Source organism: Eubalaena glacialis, chromosome 2, assembly GCF_028564815.1.
Source record: "Eubalaena glacialis isolate mEubGla1 chromosome 2, mEubGla1.1.hap2.+ XY, whole genome shotgun sequence".
NCBI lineage: Eukaryota > Metazoa > Chordata > Mammalia > Artiodactyla > Balaenidae > Eubalaena > Eubalaena glacialis.
The window spans coordinates 54,494,548-54,515,038 of record NC_083717.1 but is presented as its reverse complement, the minus strand read 5'-3'; positions in this window follow the sequence as shown (position 1 = coordinate 54,515,038).

The following is a 20,491-nucleotide window of genomic DNA, read 5'->3' as shown; positions in this document are numbered from 1 at the left end:
GTGGCCTCACATGGTCTCTCTCTGTGCCTGTCTGCATACTGATCTCCTCTTCTAAGATGTCAATCAGATTGGATTAGGGCCCACACTACTGACCTCACTTAATTTAATCACCTCTTTGTTTCCAAGTACAGTCACATTCTGAGGTACTGGTGGTTAGGACCTCAAATTTTAGGAGACCACAATTCACCCCATAATATGTCACATCATGTATTTTTTGTGAAGCTTTGCCTTAAATATGTGTGTGTTGATTGGGTTGCAAGGTAAAGCATATTTCCTATTGTATAATAGGTCTTGATGTTTAAAAACACAGAGCTTGATGATTCAATGGTAGGATGCCCTGCAATGCCCTTTTTCTCCTTGGGATGAGGTGGAGACTGCAGGATCTGGAAGCCAGTGAGGAAGGGTATGAGTGGGTTATAAGGTGGACTGTTTGCACTTCTCATACTCTGTCATTTGTTGGTTGTTGTTTGCCTTTAGTTTTCAGTAACATCCAGGTTGTTGACAACTCCCTAAGGTTGTAGGATTGAGGTCCCATTTCCTTGCTTATCACCGATCTGGGACACGCTTAACTCCTGTAAGCTGCTCTCAGGTCCTGGCCCCCCTGCATCGCAGCAACCCAGAGTCTCTTCTCATAAATCCCCTCTCTGGTTTTCCCTTCTGCCTTTACGGGCACATGTCATGAGACCGGGCCCACCTGGGCAGTCTCCCTTTTGATGAACTCAGAATCAGTGAATTAGTAACCTTAATTACATCTCCACAATCCCTTTTGCCATGTAGCTATTCTATCATGTTCACCATCCCAGTGATTAGGGTAAAAGTCCTGGGGCCATTTTATTTATTTATTTATTTATTTTATTTTTAGTTTTTTTAACATCTTTATTGGAGTATAATTGCTTTACAATGGTGTGTTAGTTTCTGTTGTATAACAAAGTGAATCAGCTATACATATACATATAGCCCCATATCTCCTCCCTCTTGCATCTCCCTCCCACCCTCCCTATCCTACCCCTCTAGGTGGACACAAAGCACCGAGCTGATCTCCCTGTGCCATGTGGCTGCTTCCCACTAGCTATCTATTTTACATTTGGTAGTGTATATATGTCCATGATACTCTGTCACTTCATCCCAGCTTACTCTTCCCCCTATCCCTGTGTCCTCAAGTCCATTCTCTATGTCTGCGTCTTTATTCCTGTCCTGCCCCTAGGTACTTCAGGACCTTTTTTTTGATTCCATAAATATGTGTTAGCATACGGTATTTGTTTTTCTCTTTCTGACTTACTTCACTGTGTATGACAGTCTCTAGGTCCATCCACCTCACTACAAATAACTCAATTTCGTTTCTTTTTATGGCTGAGTAATATTCCATTGTATATATGTGCCACATCTTCTGTATCCATTCATCTGTTGATGGACACTTCGGTTGCTTCCATGTCCTGGCTATTGTAAATAGAGCTACAATGAACATTGTGGTACATGACTTGTTTTGAATTATGGTTTTCTCAGGGTATATGCCCAGCAGGGGGATTGCTGGGCCTGGGGCCATTTTAGGTTCTGCTCAGCACAGGCCCAGACCCTGTGAGGTGACCAGTGAACTTGCATTTGGTCAGTAGAGATGCAAACCATTTGTGTCCAGTGGAGATGATCATGCCAAAGGCTTGAGTGGTTTTTGTTTTTTTTGTTTGTTTGCTTTGGTTTTGGTTCCATTAGGACACTAGCCAGATTTGTCTTTAACTTGGCAAACTTATTTCAGTGGCACTTTTTCTCCTTCCCTCCTGAGTGATGGTCTAGACTTTGTTCCATGAACTCTTTGAATCACTCTGCTGTCCTGCTGGAGCCTTTAGTGTTGAGTAGACAAAGTTCTGACACATGTCTGTTCTATATTTGTATGGAGTTGTGGGTTTAGCTTTTTGACAGGGCAATTCAGTTTTCCAGGAGACCTGGACTTGCAGCTTCTGAGACTTACTCTTCCCTGTTTTTCCTATCATAAACCCCTGACTGACTGAGCTCTCCCATAGCTCTGCCTTTTGAACAAAAAGGTATAAAAATCCACCTCACGCATGGCTTTCTGTCATTAAAAGTTTGCACAGTGAGTGACATCTTAAAAAGAAACCTGGTGGAACGTATTCTGCCACATGTGGGAGTTTTGGGAGCAGACAGTGATGGAAAAGTTGAGCAAAGGGAAAATGACACACATCACACAGCTGTGACTTGCATGTCCTTCCCTCTGGGCGAAGCTGGTGGGCAGAGAGGGCAGGGCTTGGCCAAGGTCTGGATGACCAATTATGGAACTTTCCGACCACGGACCATCTCCAGACTCACTGAGATGGAGCTTTCCTTACCTGTGAAGTGGGGCAGACCACCTGTGGCCCCACCTCTGCATGTAGCCCCATCTCAGGGCCAAAGCAGACTCTGTGAGGTAGCAGGTAAGTAGTCTTGCTCTCTGGCCTGGGATAGAATACGGTGACTCAGCCACACTCCCAGTCTACCCCTAGCATGGCCTTTGTCACTACCCAGGCCAGAGACTCAGAGCACCCAGCTGGAGACTTTGAGACCAACCTTCCCTGATGGTGCAGTGAGGGTCCACTCTGGCATGTCCCTATTACCCCAGCTCTGCCTGAAATGCATGCAGGATCTATGGTTCTGATGCAGGGGGATATTCCTCACACCACCAAACAATTCTGCAATACCAGCTGAGTATCCTACAGTTCAAGAGGTCTTGGAGACAGAACCAGATTCTACAGGTTAAAGTCTCCATCCTACAAGACCACCCCCACCTTGGATGCCAACTCCAAGTCCAGGATGTCACCCGTGCTTATGACTGACTGGCTGTAAATCAGAGGTTCGCAGGACCCCTTCCTTGGGTTCCATTGATTTGCTAGAGTGGCTCACAGAACTCAGAGAAACACTTTACTTACTAGATCACCAGCTTATTATAAAAGGATATAACTCAGGAACAGCCAGGTGGAAGAGATGCAGAGGGTGAGGTATGGGAAAGCACGGAGCTTCCCCACCCCCTCCAGGCACCACCCTCCCAGCACCTCCACATCCTCACCAACCCAGAAGCTCTGCAGCTCTATCCTTTTGGGTTTTTTGGAGGCTTCCTTACATAAGCACGACTGATTAAATCACTGGACATTGGCAATAGATTCACCTCTGTCCCCTTTCCCCTCCCTCGAGGTCAGGAGGGTGGGACTGAAAGTCACAACCCTCTAATCACATGGTTGGTTCCTCTGGTGACCAGCCCCCATCCTTAGGTGACCTGGGGGGCTTCCAAAAGTCACTCATTAACATAATAAAAATACACCTTTATGATGCTCATCACTTAGGAAATTCTAAGGGTTTTAGGAGTTCTGTGCCAAAAACAAAGACCAAATATGTATTTCTTATTATAAATCACAACATCACACCTACTTTCTGGAAGCTTCCCCACACCACTAGAGATGCTTTGAGGTGTGGACCATATACAGAGAGAGGGGAATTCACTCACTTCCCGTTTGACAGGACTCACCTTCTGAGTTCTTGTCCTGAGGATATTTCTTCCCTGGACCACGGAGCCCATGAACATACACTTGGTATAGGAATTGGTGGGAATCAGGGTTGGTGGAAGCAGCATGGAGGAGGCCAAGTTAAGGTGGTTAGATTTTTCCCCTGTGCCTACAGGGGGCCCACAGATGGCTTTTGGGAGGGGGAACGAAATGATTGGATTTTAGGGAAGCAGAGCAAAAGTCAGAGAGAGGGGCCTGGCTAGGGGCAATGACTTTGGCAATGTATAGGAAGGTGCTGATTCGAGAGACTCTGGGGAAGAAAATTGTCTACTGGACTAGAAACTCCTTATATATATGTCAAGGGAACGAGGGAGATAGAAAGGGATGCGGGGGCTTGGTGCTTAAGAATGGAAGCTCAGGAAGAGGAAAGTTGGTAAAAAGAACAGATTTGGACAGTATGTTATAAGGCAAATAAAAACTACTGATAATACTAGCTAACATAGCTAGGCATTCGGATTCTAGAAATCCTGTGAGGTCAGATGCTTTGGCTCTGGCTATCCTGCTGGCTTGTGTGGGGCTGGCTTGTGTGGGGCCCTTCTCACTGTGTGTCTCCACTGCCATCTCTGGAATATGTGCTGCCCTCCCTGGATCGCTGGCCATGGTCCTTCCCACACACTCTCCACACCTGTGGCCTCCAGAACAGCAGCTGCCCTGGCTCTTTCTGACCGTCTCTGACTGTGCCTTCTTTGGGTCCCTTGCCTTCTTTTTTACTGTCTCTAAATGGGGGTTCTCCCCACCCTGCTGCTTATAGGGTGGGGAGGTTCTAGTCACAGTCAGGGTTTCAGCGTCTGCATACCTGGCAGTGATGCTCAGATAGAAACCCTCAGCTCACACCCTTCCTCCTGGTTCATGCTGAAGAACCCCCGTCAGGAAAACACTACACTCACACCTCAAGTGGGACATGTTCCCAAAGGAACTTACCATCGTTCCCCACTAAATCTACCTTTCCCATAGCATGACTGGGGATTTCTCCCTCCTATTTCACTTCCACTTGGCCCCAAATGTTTCTCCAGGTAACACCCCTACCCACCCATGCTCTTACCTGACCCACACCCCTCAGATGGCTACCACAGACCTGCCAGTCTCTGTGCCCTATGTTCAGGCAAATCCCCCTTACAGAAGGCACTGGAATGGCTCTCTTTTGCCTATAGTAGTGACCCACAACTGGGGTGCTATTCCCCCCAGGGGATGCTTGGCAGTGTCTGGAGACATTTCTGGGGGCAGAGTTGCTGGTGGGTAGAATCCAGGGCTGCTGTTAAACAAGCTACAATGCACCCCCCCCAACCACACCTCAATCATCTGGCCCCACACGGCAATAGCAACGAGGTTGGGCAATCCTCACCTAGAATAAAGCCTGCAGGGTGCCCCAGGCCCTGGCCCACTGTGAACTGCCCACACCTTTGCTCCTGCCCCTCTGGCTTTGCCTCTTATGTCCAGAAACACAGATTTGTTTGTAGTTCCCTCGAGCTACTACCTGCCCTGTCTTGTCCCGCTCCCTTGCCCTGCTGTCTCCTCTGCTTGTCTTGTCCTCTGCTTTCCCTCCCTCACACCTGTTCTTTGCATTATTTATGCCTCCTGCATCCTTTGAGGTTCATGCCAGGCTGTCACCCAGCACGAAGTGGTCCCTGGCACTCTGGTTCCCCGGAATACGTGCTTGCCTCGAGGCCCCCTCTGTGCTCTCATATGCCCTGTGCTAATATACATTTTTGTTTTCTATGTACTTATGCTCCAACTAAACTGTGAGATTCCTTGTGATGAGATTATGCCTTTTACAAACCTAGTGTGTCTCTTATGGCAGGCATATAGTGGGCATTCAAATTGTAGATTGGATCCATTGGTTTCAGTTCAACAATGAATCCATAAATAAATGAATGAATGGAAGAAGTGAACGAAACCCTGTATTTCAGCATTTATGTCCAGAACATTTTCCACTTTATGGTACTGATGCCCCAAGTGTTGGCAACTTACGTTAAGTAAGTAAACAAGAGCAAATTAAATTGGAAACCAGTATTTTATTTTTTATGAAAATGTATGATGCTTGTTAAGCTGTAGGACATTTAGTTCAATATTATCATACTTTATTAAATTGTCAAGCACATGGAGACTGTTGGGAGGGAGAACGTACAAATGAAATGAAATGTGACCAACTAGGAAATGTTGAATGATGATTATACATCTTTATAAATCATTATAGCTCTTGGAGCTTCTGTGACAAGGAAAGATACTTGGGTTCCAGGGTGCAGGCTCAGTCCTGTGGGCAATCAGCTGTGTGGTCCTGCACAAGGCTCTCCATCCTTTTACTTTTCAGTGTCCTCATGCAAGACGAGGTCTTCATAATACTTAGGGCTCCTAATATTTTTTATTTTATTAAATCCAAGGATTCTTATTAAGAACATTGCTTTTTATGCATAAGTCTATTTGTGTGAGGGACTTTTGTGTATTCTCCAATTTCTATAAGTTGTAGATAGAGATGGAAAGATGTGCAATTTAATTAAGCACCACAGGCATAAGTGGGTGTGAGAGGCAACCCATAGTGAGAAAAATAAGTTGGGTTATTGTGTTGGGGTCACTGTGTTGTCAAACCCAAGTTCACGTGCCTGATGCACAATGAGGCTAAACAAGCCCAAATATCAGAGTTTGGAGCAGAGAAAGGTTTATTGCAGGACCAAGCAAGGAGAACAGGTGGCTCATGCTCAAAAAGCCCAAACTCTCCATTGGTTTTCAGGGAAGAGTTTTTATAGACAAAATTTGAAGAGGAATACAAGGAGTGTGATTTTCTTGTTATTGGTTGGTGGTGAGGTAACAGGGCGGTGTTCCAGGAATCTTGTGCTCAGCCTGAAGTTACTGTCTCCACCTGGGTGGGGGCCTTAGTTTCTGTAGAACTCAGAGATTTGTATCAGCTTGTTACGTATATTCCTTGAAGAGGAACCAGGACCCTGCCAGATTGCTGAACTATTGTTTCTTGACTGCCTTTCCTTTGTTTCTGCATTCCCTCACTCCTCTAATTAGTAACTGTTTGAATCTGCCCTTTGGAACTCAGGGAAGGTCTAGGAGGCTGAAACCTTTTTCCTAAAAATAAGAAATGGGGGACATGGAAGGACTTTTGTGCCGGGAAGGTCCTGCGGGGTCCTGCGGGGTCCTGCTCAGTTTTAGTCCCTTCTTTTCTTTGATACTCCTCAATCTTGACAGGGAACAGGGGCAGAGCAAAAAGGGAATAAAGTTTTGGATAGAGAGGTTAATCATAAACTTGGCAGAGGAACTTGGTTTCAATGAGGAGGGAAAATACAACTAAGCAGCCAGGAACAAAACCTATCTGACTCACAAAGGGAGAAACCAGCAGTGTCTATGTATGTGACCGGCTGGATTGAACACACCCATCAATAAAGTGAGTGGAACTTGTCAGTTTCTAGGGACTGCAGTGGCCATGCCTTGTTTCCATTTTTTCCTCTGGACAAAGTTGGCTTGCCTGGACAGAGCACCAGTGAGAGTGGGATCTGGACCCACTGGGCTCTGGACTGTAGGTCTGGGTGAATATGGCTATGTGTTATCTCCTGATGTCTGTTGTGTCAGGAGGAAGAATCTTCCCGCTACCCTTGTAGGTTCTTCTGGCTGGTCTAAGAATTACATTGACATAAGACAGATTAACAGGAGAAAGTTGAACAAAAATTTAATACCATGTGAACATGGGAGATACCCAGGAAGACTAAGTAATGCTCCAAAACTGAAACCGAGCAGGACCCTGTGGGGAGCCTGGGCATGGATGCCTTTTTGTCCCCCATTTCTTGTAGGCAAGACTCCAGCCTCCATAACCTTCCCTGAGCTCCAAAGGGCAGATTCAAACAGTTGCTAATCAAGAGAGGGGCAGACATGAAACCACCAGAGGCAAGATTAAAGGGACTAGAGAAGCTCATCAAGATTAGGATACCCTACACTTGAGACCCTGCACACACCCTAATCTTGTTAGCAACCCCACCCTTTTGAAACTTTACAGAAGAAAGAAGAATGCAAGACTGTTACTGTCTTGATCCTTATTGCATACCCCTGACCACTATAAGACTATAAGACTTCTCCCTATTCCCCAGGGAGGGGGGCACAGTTCTTGAGGCACTGCCTTGCTGTGTTCCCTCTTTGCCTGGCAAAGAAATAAAGCCACCCTTTCTTTCTCCTCCAAAACTCTGCCTCCCTATCTCATTTTGGCATCAGTGTACAGATAGCCAATATTTTGGCATCAAAATGTCCTAAATCCTCACTTTAAATACTATCTTCAGCTAAAGACAAAAAGGATGTTGAGGGTGGAGAGAGTCAGTTACAGGAGGGACCAGGAAAAGCAGAGTAAACAAGGGTGATTGTGATGCAGATTTAAGTCATTGCCTTCTCCATTGATAAGCATTTCTAGAGATTTGGGCATCTTCCTCTTCCAGGTACTGAGAGGTAGACACCTTTGGGAATGGAGGTTACCTTTACAAATGTATATGTTTCTTACAAAAGGGTAATTCCTACTTGGTTTCCATAGTTTTTCCCATGCCCAGTGTTTATTAGAAGATAACCAGTTTAAAATAATTAATATGTCAAGCAGACACACTTTGGGGTAACAAATTCTCCTGCCCTACACCTCTATTTGGTGATGATCTTGGGGGGACCTCAGCCTGCAGTGGCTTGAAGCAGGATTTTGGCTCCCGGCCAAAGATTGAATTCAGACTGCAGCAGTGAGAGTGCTGAATCCTAGCCACTAGACCACCAGGGACAGTGGCCAGTGACAAGGCCCTGGCCCGTTGGCTTTGTAGAAATGAATTTCCACAAATAGAGGGAAAGTAGTGAAATAAGTAAAGTGTTTATTTGGAGGAAAAAGAGTACGTGTGAATAGACTCACATGGGTGAGCTCAGAGAGAGAATCATGTGCTTGTGGTAGTTTGAATCCCTTATATGGGATTTCTTCTGAGTTTCCTCTGGCCAATCATCTTCTTTGCCTTGCTCTGAGTTAGTATTTGGTTTATCTCAGGGTCCACCCCTGTGTACGCATGCATCTCTTAGCCAAGATGGAGTCTAGCGAAGAGGCTTATGGGTAGGTTGACATCACCTACTGTTGGGTGGTGCCCCCTCCCCTTTTGGTCCCCGAGGAGCCTTACTGCACCTGTGTAGTCAGGAAGGTCTTCTTGACTCCAAGAATGAGGAATATGTGGTCTCTTTATCTCTTAGCTGGGCAGAGCTCAGCTCCTCTCTGCCCCTGCTATTATCTTTATCTTGGAGTATCTGTCCACAGGAGACAAACTTCAGCTGCTCAGCCTGGGGCCCATCTATCTCCTGCCTCAGTGATATAAGCAGAGGAATGGAGGGTAAATGTTTGGACATTTTTGTAGAAACCTGACACTGCCCCAGCATCCCTGTGTGTCATCAGGGGACTCAATGAGCAGGTATGGACCAGTTCAGGGGCCGTTGGACTCTGGTGTGTGGGAGCCACAGACTCGCCACAAGTGCAGGACTATGTTAGGACATGTGACCTTTATGGCTGACCTGTTAACTATAAGGCGAGCTTCTGCATCTGAAAAAAATGGGAGCATTTAGTCTACAACATCTGATGTTTATGATCATTATAACTTTAAATTAAGCCAGTGTTAATGTTATTAGCTAAAGCAACTAAGTGAAATTTTTAAAATAGATCTTTATTGGAGTATAATTGCTTCACAATACTGTGTTAGTTTCTGTTGTACAACAGAGTGAATCAGCCATATGCATACATATGTCCCTATATCCCCTCCCTCTTGAGCCTCCCTCCCATCCTCACTATCCCACCCCTCTAGATCATTGCAAAGCACCAGGCTGATCTCCTTGTGCTATGCGGCTGCTTCCCACTAGCTATTTTACATTCAGTAGCGTATATATGTTGATGCTACTCTTACTTCACCTCAGCTTCCCCCTCCCACCCCGTGTCCTCAAGTCCATTCTCTATGTCTACATCTTTATTCCTGCCTTGTAACTAAGTTCATCAGTACCATTTTTTTTTTTTTTTAGATTCCATATATATGTGTTAGCATACGGTATTTGTTTTTCTCTTTCTGATTTACCTCACTCTGTATGACAGACTCTAGGTCCATCCACCTCACTACAAATGACCCAATTTCATTCCTTTTTATGGCCGAGTAATAATCCATTGTATATATGTGCCGCATCTTCTTTACCCATTCATCTGTCGATGGACGCTTAGGTTGCTTCCATATCCTGGCTATTGTAAATAGAACTGCAATGAACATTGTGGTACATGACTCTTTGTGAATTACAGTTTTCTTAGGGTATATGCCCAGTAGTGGGATTGCTGGGTCATACAGTAGTTTTATTTTTAGTTTTTTAAGGAACCTCCATACTGTTTTCCATAGTGGTTGTATCAATTTACATTCCCACCAACAGTGCAGGAGGGTTCCCTTTTCACCACACCCTTTCCAGCATTTATTGTTTCTAGATTTTTTGATAATGGCCATTCTGACAAGCGTGAGGTGATACCTCATTGTAGTTTTGATTTGCATTTCTCTAATAATTAGTGATGTTGATGTTTCCTGTGCCTCTTGGCCATCTGTATGTCTTCCTTGGTGAATTGTCTATTTAGGTCTTCCATCCATTTTTTAACTAGATTGGTTTTTGTTTTTTTTTTTTGATATTGAGCTCCATGAGCTGTTTGTATATTCTGGAGATTAATCCTTTGTCTGTTGTTTCATTTGCAAATATTTTCTCCCATTTCTCCCATTATGAGGGTTGTCTTTTTGTCTTGTTTATGGTTTCCTTTGCTGTGCAAAAGCTTTTAATTAAGTCCTATTTGTTTATTTTTGTTTTTATTTCCATTACTCTAGGAGGTGGGTCAAAAAAGATCTTGCTGTGGTTTATGTCAAAGAGTGTTTTTCCTATGTTTTCCTCTAAGAGTTTTATAGTGTCTGGTTTTACATTAAGTCTTTAATCTATTTGGAGTTTATTTTTGTGTATGGTGTTAGGGAGTGTTCTAATTTCATTCTTTTATATGTAGCTGTCCAGTTTTCCCAGCACCACTTATTGAAGAGGCTGTCTTTTCTCCATTGTATGTTCTTGCATCCTCTGTCATAAATTAGGTGCCCAATTTATGCATGGGTTTATCTCTGAGAATTCTATCCTGTACCATTGATCTATATTTCTGTTTTTGTGCCAATACCATACTGTCTTGACTACTGTAGCTTTGTGCCAACAACCAGGAAAGGAGAAATCAACAGTAACACAATAATAATAGGGGACTTTAACACCCCACTTACACCAATGGACAGATCTTCCAAACAGAAAATAAACAAGGAAACACAAATTTTAAATGACACAATAGACCAGATAGACTTAATTGATATTTATAGAACATTCCACCCCAAAGTGGCAGAACACACTTTCTTCTCAAGTGCACATGGAACATTCTCCAGGATAGATCACATCTTGGGTCACAAATCAAGCCTTGGAAAATTTAAGAAAATTGAAATCCTATCAAGCATCTTTTCTGACCACAACGCTATGAAATTGGAATTCAATTACAGGAGAAAAACTGTAAAAAATACAAATACATGGAGGCTAAACAGTGCACTACTAAGTAACCAAGAGATCACTGAAGAAATCAAAGAGGAAATAAAAAAAATACATAGAAACAAATGGCAATGAAAACACAACCACCCAAGACCTGTGGTTTGCAGCAAAAGCAGTTCTAAGAGGGAAGTTTATAGCAATTCAATCTCACCTCAAGAAACAAGAAAAATCTCAAATAAGCAATCTGACCTTACAGCTAAAGCAATGAAAGAAAGAAGATCAAAGAAAACCCAAAGTCAGTAGAAGGAAAGAAATCATAAAGATCAGAGCAGAAATAAATGAAATAGAAACAAAGAAAACAATAACAACTCTCAATAAAACTAAAAGCTGGTTCTTTGAGAAGATAAACAAAATTGATAAACCCTTAGCCAGACTCATCAAGAAAAAAGCGAGAGGACGCAAATCAATAAAATTAGAAATGAAAAAGGAGAAGTAACAACCGACACTGCAGAAATACAAAGGATTATAAGAGACTACTACAAACAACTATATGCCACTAAAATGGACAACCACGAAGAAATGGACAAATTCTTCGAAAGGTGCAATTTTCCAAGACTGAACCAGGAAGAAATAGAAAATCGAAACAGACCTATCAAACAAGTAATGAAATTGAAACCATAATTAAAAATCTTCCAACAAACAGAAGTCCAGGACCAGATGGCTTCACAGGTGAATTCTATCAAACATTTAGAGAAGAGCTAACACTGATCCTTCTCAAGCTATTCCAAAAACTTGCAGAGGGAGAAACACTTCCAAATTCATTCTACAAAGCCACCATCACCCTGATACCAAAACCAGAAAAAGATATCACAAAAAAGGAAAATTATAGACCAATATCACTGATGAACATAGATGCAAATATCCTGAACAAACTACTAGCAAACAGAATCCAACAGCACATTAAAAGGATCATACACCATGATCAAGTGGGATTTATCCCAGGGATACAAGGATTCTTCAGTATACACAAATCAATCAATGTGATACACTGCATTATCAAATTAAGGAATAAAAACCACATGATCATCTCAATAGATTCAGAAAAAGCTTTTTACAAAATTCAACAGGGATTTATGATAAAAACTCTCCAGAAAGTGGGCATAGAGGGAACTTACCTCAACATAATAAAGGCCATATATGACAAACCCACAGCAAGCATCATACTCAATGGTGAAAAACTGAAAGCATTTCCACTAAGATCAGGCACACGACAAGGATGTCCATTCTTGCCACTCTTATTCAACATAGTTTTGGAAGTCCTAGCCATGGCAATCAGAGAAGAAAAAGAAATAAAAGGAATACAAATTGGAAAAGAAGGAGTAAAATAGTCACTGTTTGCAGATGACATGATACTATACATAGAAAATCCTAAAGATGCCACCAGAAAACTACTAGAACTATCAATGAATTTGGTAAGGTTGCAGGATACAAAATTAATGCACAGAAATCTCTGGCATTCCTATACACCAACAACAAAAAAATCAGAAAGAGAAATTAAGGAAACACTCCCATTTACCATTGCAACAAAAAGAATAAAATACCTAGGAATAAACCTGCCTAAGGAGGCAAAAGACTTGTACTCAGAAAACTATAAAACACTGATGAAAGAAATCAAAGATGACATAAACAGATGGAGAAAAATACCATGTTCTTGGATTGGGAGAATAAGTATTGTGAAAATGAATATATTACCCAAAGCAATCTACAGATTCAATGCAATCCCTATCAAACTACCAATGGCATTCTTCACAGAATTAGAACAAAAAATATGACAATTCGTATGGGAACACAAAAGACCCTGAATAGCCAAAACAATCTTGAGAAAGAAAAATGGAGTTGGAGGAGTCAGGCTTCCTGACTTCAACTAAGTGAAATTTGTAGTGTTTATTTTATATCCTAATTTGCTGATAATGAAACAAATTTTATTGGAGTTTTTTGAACCAAGAAAAGACACACATTGTAAGCCAAGTGGTGATGATGTGTTTCCGAAGACATGAAGATGTCACCCATACCCACCCATGAGACCTAAAGGATCCTTGCCTTGATTTATCTCCATGTTTATTTCAACAGCTGTGCTTCAAGAGACCTGCAGTGGTCAACCGCCCTGAATGGCTCTGACTTGACCAGAGGAACGTGCCTGCATGGATGAGACCTGGAGGTGTCCGTCCAAGAGTTCCCTTTGCTACAGCACTGTGCTAAAGTCTCCATCCAGGGGGGGATTTGTACTCTGCTGGGCACAATTCCTGCTGTGTGCAAAGAAGCCTGGAAGACTGGGTATGCCCCAGCTGCCCCTGGAAATCTCTGTCCCTTTCCTAAATCTATCCACGGCTTTTTTTACTGAGAAAGTTTTGCTTTCTCCTTCAAAATGTCAGCAGACTTCAGTAATGTATCTAAAGACAGAGAAATTGATTAGAACAATTCATCCGGTTTTCTACCCTCTCCAGTTTCCATGCTCTTTGTGGCTCCTGCCACCAAGAAATGGAGTCCATTTTCTGTCTCTGTGAATCTGGTTGGCCTTTTAATGTGTATTGGCTGATAGAATGCAGAGGAAGTAAAGGTGTGTCTGTTTTGACCCTAGGCTTCAAGGGGCCTTGTGTGCTTCTCCCTTGGAGCCCTCCTGAGGCTGGGCTGGTCTGAAGAGTGATGGGAGACACAGGCTCACAGCCCACCTGCTCCCAGACTAGTGAAGACTTCTTGCAGAGCTGGTTCCTCCCTGAACAAACAGCCAGAATGGATGGAGTCCAGCCTAGTTGTCAGAACTGACCAGCTGACCAGAAGACTACAGAGCATTCATCAATAGTTGTTCTCAGCCCTTAAGTTGGGCGATATTGTAGTAAAACCTGTGAATGATATAAAGATTAAGGTGATACATTTGAGATGATTCTTTTTATAATGTGAAAGCTGATCACAAATACTGGTATTACATGCTGATGTATGATGGTTATTGAGTAGGAAAGTTCTGCCAAGAATGTTTAAACTTCAGGGCAAATTCTGAGTGTTTCTTAAGATAAGAAGCCAGTTTAGTTCCACCTTTTCCATGATGTGACTTGGAGAACCAGATCTGCTCACTAGCCTGTTATCCTCAGGATTTTCAATGATCCTAGTACATAGGACTGCGGGTGGATGGTTTCTGTGGCAAGAGCTCACTGCAAATCCCACCTCAGTCCTTAAAGCTTCTGCCCAGATTGTTAGATTATTTTTTTGTTCACTATAAATTATGATTTGGAATTCAGTTATCCTATTTCTAGTCCATCTAGCTTTGCCATTAACCTTTTGGCAAACATGTTTAAATATATTTTTCTATCAACATTAAGAAGTAATGAGAGCTCTTGTAATTGCAGAGGGAATGTTTAGCTGCTTTAGAAAACATTTTGGCAGTTTCTCAAAATGATAAATGTAGCGTTATCACATGACCCAGCAATTCCACTCCTAGGTATTGGACTAAGAGATTTGAATAATCAGTCCACACCAAAACTTGTGTACAAATATTTAGGGCAGCACTATTCCTAATAGACAAAAAGTGGGGACAACCTAAGTGCCCATCAAGTGATGGAAGAATAAACAAAATACAGTCTCTCCATATGATGGAATATCATCTAGTCTTAAAGAAGAATGAAATACTGATTCATGCAACAATATGCTGAACTTCAAAACATTAACCAGAAACCATGAACATTGACTAAAATAACCAGATGGGATGGACCACATATTGTATGGTTCAGTTTAGATTAAATGTTCCAAATAGGCAGATACACAGAGACAGAAGGTAGATTGGTGGTTGTGAGGGGCTGGGGAGAAGTGGGTATAGCGATTACAAATGTGTGTGGTGTTCCTTTACACGGTGATAAATGTTCTGGAATTAGTGGTGATGGTTATACAAGTCTGTAAATATAATAAAAACTGAATTATATACTTTAAAAGAGTGAACTTTATGATATTTGAATTGTATCTCAATAAAGCCATTATCTGAAGAAAAGAAGTAATCAGAATCCGTAAGCTTCGTATCCTGAACAAGACAAGACCTTTAAATATTTCCAGGACCCTCTCTGCCCCTTTCCTTGGGTTTCTTCAAGGAACTGTAAAACAAAGAATGTTGCCTGCCATTCAGTTCTACAAGGATCAAGTCATTAGCCATTGTATTCACTGACCCTGAAAGGAATTCAGGACAAAAAACAGGATGAAGTATTCTGTGTTTTTGGATAAACGGGCCCCTAGATGGTTAAGATGCATATCTAAGGAAGAATTTCAATGACCCCAGATTCTTTCATCTTCCCATACAAAAAAAAGCACTAATCTTTTACCAAGATGTATGCTTGACTACAGGTATTTCCCAGCCAAAAAAAAATGTACATATACACTGGCTCCTCCTCTGTCTCTTCAGAGAAGTTTCTCAGACCTGCTGAGTGGCTGTCTCCTGGGCTACAGTCCTCAATAAGGTCCCCGAATAAAACTGAAACCGACAGATCCCATGTTGTGTGTTTTTTATCTCAGTTGACTGGATTTTCCGCCTACCCTGGCCCTGACCTAGATCATCCTTCCCATCAAATTCACAGCCCTGCAAAGTGAAGAAGGGGGCATCTAAGTCAGGGCTGTCAGATTTCAAGTCCAGGCTATATATCCAATGACACCCATAAATTTCAAGATTTGAAATGGAGAAACATATGGAGAAACAAAAGCAAGAATGACAATTTTAGGATCACTGCTGTTACATATTCCTTAAAGCCAGTATTCACCAGGGCAAATGCCAACTTTGTGCTTGTGTATACATGTTGCAAAAGAGGGAAAGTGTTATTCTCTGTGATTTTCAACAGAGCAGAAGGGAAAAATGGAGAGAAAGTATGTTTGAAAAATCAAATTTCAACTATCATTGCTTTCATTCATTTTCAGTCATGCTCTTCATTAAGATGTCCCAGATAAATCAAAGGAGGGCATGGCAATTTCTGTTTGTCAAAAAGTCTCATAGGTCAAACTGCATTATTCAATTGCATTTTGTCTGTCGTGTGTGTCCCTATGAATGCATATAATACACGAATGTCCTGCTCTCCTGATAGATAACACATCTCCAGGGGATGGGGTCATGTCTGCTGTGTCTTCCACCTGGGGATGGGGTCATGTCTGCTGTGTCTTCCAGCTTGCCCAGTGACAGGAGGTGAGCCCTCAGCTGCCATGAAAGCCACAGCCACTATTACCGTGTGGTCCCTGAGCCCTGTGGCCCTTGTTCACAGTCCTGGGACTCTCTCCACAGTCTGTCTTGGAGAAAGGTGTGGCTGAACCCACTACAGCCAATTCAGACCATTCTTTGGGATGACGAGGATCAAGGCCAGTGTGGATGAATCTGGGATCATGTTAAGTACTTTCTTGCTGTTCGGTACATTGAATATAGGGCTGCCTGCCGGAGTTAGCAATAAAAATATGGGACACCCATTACATTTGAATTTCAGATAAATGACAAATAATGTTTTAGTATGTCCCAAATATTTCGAATTTAACTGGGTGTCCTGTATTTTATCTGGCAACCCTAACTGGCTGATATTTCGATATCAGAGATAGCATAGAATCATAGAGTTAAATGGGACCTTTAGTGCTTATTTACTGACTGCATTACTTTAGTCAAAATATATCTGAACAGACCTAAGTAGGATTAGATCCTACCCCTCTTAACAAACTCTTTTACTTCAAGGAAATTCTAGCTTCTATCTTAAGTCTACTCTTGTGATATTATTATTATTATTAATTTTGAAATTTTTGTATCTCAGTTTATTCCTCTGTAAAATGGGAATATTAACATCCACTTCCTTGGTTTGCTGTGAATCTTAAAATGAATTAATGTATACAAAGTGCCTAGCACAATATCTGGCACATAATAGATGCTCAAAACATTTTAGAAAACTCCATCCTTTCTGTTCTTACACTGAAGTTAGCAATGTCATTAAAACAGATCAGTAAAAACATACCTCCATTCCCTCCAATTCTCTTGTGATATTATTAATCCTTGTGTGTGTGTGAACATGTGTGTGCATGTGCACATGTGGGTGTGCATGCCTATAAATGCATGTGTACAAGTCTGTACATACACCTGTGTGCATGTTTATGCGTGCGTGTGTGTGTGTTTGTGTGCGAGTCCACGTGTCTGGTAGAAAGAAAGAGCATCTGAGTTCCGTCCCTCTGCAGAACAAAGAAGCTTGCAGACCTGGATTAGGCCCTGTATCAGCCTTGTCTTGTCTTGTGCCATTTGTGAGCATTGGAATCACTGGTGAGTCACAGGGCCTGGCAGAATGGGATGCTTTGTAACAGTCTCAGAGAATAGAAAATGAGCTTAACAAAGACATATTTATTCCAAACTCTCAAGCTAGATCTCTTCAGAAAATGAAAGGTAGGATGACAAAAACATGCCAAATGATATTTTTAAAGACAGGAGTATTGTGTTTCTTGCATCTTAGTATATAACTTACTGAACTGAAATGTCAGTCACTATAAATTCCCTTTTTTCGAGGTGTATAAACATCCTAAAAAGAGAAATGAAGGAAGCACTCGTGAACAACTCTTGCCAGGAGCCTGTTTATGAGGAAATTTTTTTGCATGTTGAAGTGTGGCTGCTACCAAATTTAATAGAAGTTTTTCCCTATATATGGAGAAAGAAATGTATATTTTGACCTTCAGAGAAGAAAAAGGCACTTGGTGGCCTTATCCAATTTCATGGCAGACATCTATATAAATTACGTAACTTGCTCTTGAGAACAGCAGGGTGTTCTGTTAATATTTTCTTTCCCTTGGTTTAGGTCCAAGATTAAGACATTGATGCAGCTGAATGGAAAGAACATTTTCATTATTAACTTCTTCAAGTTTTTATCCATGTAAATTGTTTTCCCCAAAGAGTAGAAAAGAGTGGTATAAATCATTGGCTTGGTTGCCATTGACGCTCCAGCTGTTTCTATATCTTCCAGTGCACTAGGAGGGATGTATGCCCTCAGGATCTCCTTTTCTCCCCATCTTTTGGTTAAGTTGGATTTAAAATAAGCGAGGACCTTTATTCTAATTCAAAGGTGATGTTTCTGCTTTGAATTTCTGCAAAGTCAATTCCTCATTCCTGCTGCACAGTCTCTGGCCCAGTGTCTGCTCTCTCCTGGAATTATCATGTTTTTAGTAAAATTCTGAAACTCTTTATTTGCTAAGTTCAATATCTATCATCTCTGGGTCTATTTATTTTGACCCCCCACCCCCACCCCCCGGTTTTGGATTATATTTTCCTGCTCCTTTGTATATTTAGTAATTTTTTATTGTATGTTGGATATTGTGTATATTCTGTTGTGAGTCTGAATTATGCTGATTTCCTCTAAAGAGTGTTGAGTTTTGTACTGACAAGCAGTCAATTTAGTAGCAACTAAACATTATCCATTGGGGTTTGGTTTTGAGCTTTATGAAGTTAGTTAGGCCAAGAGTATCACTTAGCAGGTCTGGAGAAGCAGAGCTAGAGCAGGGTTTCCCAACAGTGGCATGATTGAATTCTCTTTATTGAGGGGGGCTTGTCCTGGCATCACTAACCTCTACTCACTAGATACAAGTAGCATCCTCACAGTTGTGACAACCAAAAATAGCTCTAAATATTGCTAAGTGTCCCCTGGGAGATATAATTGCCTCCTGTTGAGAACTGCTAGGCTAGATAACACTACACCACCTTAGCTACGACACTTTAGTAACCTTTTTGGGATCTCAGTGGAATGCTTGGGATGTATAGCTGACCTCACTGCTCTGGATGTTGGAAATTTAGTCTCCATTCAGCTCACAAACACCAGCAGTTGTTCCCTGAGAGGCCTCATGGGGTCTCATTCCATGGAAGAGCAGCTTAATATTTGGCCAAAAATTCAAGGGGACCCTCAGGCAGACATATAGATCTTTCTCTCTGTGAAGCTCCCCTTCCCCCTGTGTCTTGCTCTGCAGATTTTATTCTCTTTAGCAGCTTAGAACTCATCTTTCTCTTTGGGCTTTATCCTTCTCCCTGAAGTTTGAAAAATGCCTCAGGCAGAAAGCTTGAATGCATGTAAAGCTCAACCCTTGAATTTCTCTTCTCTTAAGTATCAGAGCCCTGTGTGGTCTGCTTTTCAGTGCCTGAAAACAACAGCTTCATATATTTTGTCCATTTTTATAAGTCATTACAGTGGGAGGTAAGTCTGACAATCATGACTCTATCTTAGGAAGTTACTTGGCTGTCACTTCACTCTAATACCATATTTTTCAATTGATGATTAATTATTTAAATGGACACAGTTATTATTATGCATGAAGAGAAAAAGATGCCAGCCAGACAAAACAAAAAGAGCACATAACTGAAAAAAATCCAATATTTCATATGTTTGAAGTACTTTCAGTGAACAAGTCTGACATTTAAACCTCTTTATTTTAGAGTTCATTTGACTCTCAGGAGCTGGAATGAATGCATGGCACTGTATTATAACATAATTGTCATCTGTATGCCATGGAATTGAGTTCTATTCAATTATTTATCAAATGCTTATCACTATAGAAAATAGATCATTTGATAATCCAAACTTCTTTTCTAAATGAAGAAATTGAGATCCAATGAGGGCAGATGGCTTCACAGAGTCACACGGAGGGTAAGTCTCAGAGTTGGATGTTGAAGTCAGGTTTCTGCTCAGTTTACCAGACTCACACCTTGGACCTCTGAAGCTCTTCCTCACGCTACCCACAAATGCACTCTGGATATAAAAAGGGAAGAGCTTGGGGGTTTCCTCTATGTTCCTTTTTTGGTTGGTTCCATAAAATTTCTGTAACAAAGAGATCTTTTGCTATAATGGGAAGCACTTTGGCTTGGAAGATGAGCAATATGGATTCCACTCTTAGTGCGATGATTCCATGATCGGATAAGTGATTGGTTTATTGTTCTGGATTTCAGTTTCCTCACACCTAAAATAAGGAATTGGGTTATATCATTTCTAATGTTCCTACCAGTTCTAACACCCAATAGAATATTGGAACATGACACATGTTTACCTCTTTGAAGAAGGTAATAAAAGTGGAAGGGAATCAGTATTGTGTTTTATCCCTGTGACTGAATAAGTAAACAGCTATGATTATGGGAGAATTGTTTCCTCCTGGGGTGTGTGTGTGTGAGTGTGTGTGTGTTTTGGGGAGAATAAGGAGGGAGTGTAAGCAGCATTATGGAATTTTTAAGGGTAATTTGGGATGTGTGTAAGAAAGCTGACAACATGTAATGTTTAATGAAACTATTAGAACAGTAAATCATCAAGACCGAGAGAGGTTGTGATATTTTCCCATTTGAAACCTACACAATTTACTAAAGTGTCTGCTTATTAAAACTATTGCTTTCTGTATTTTTCCTTTCTGTT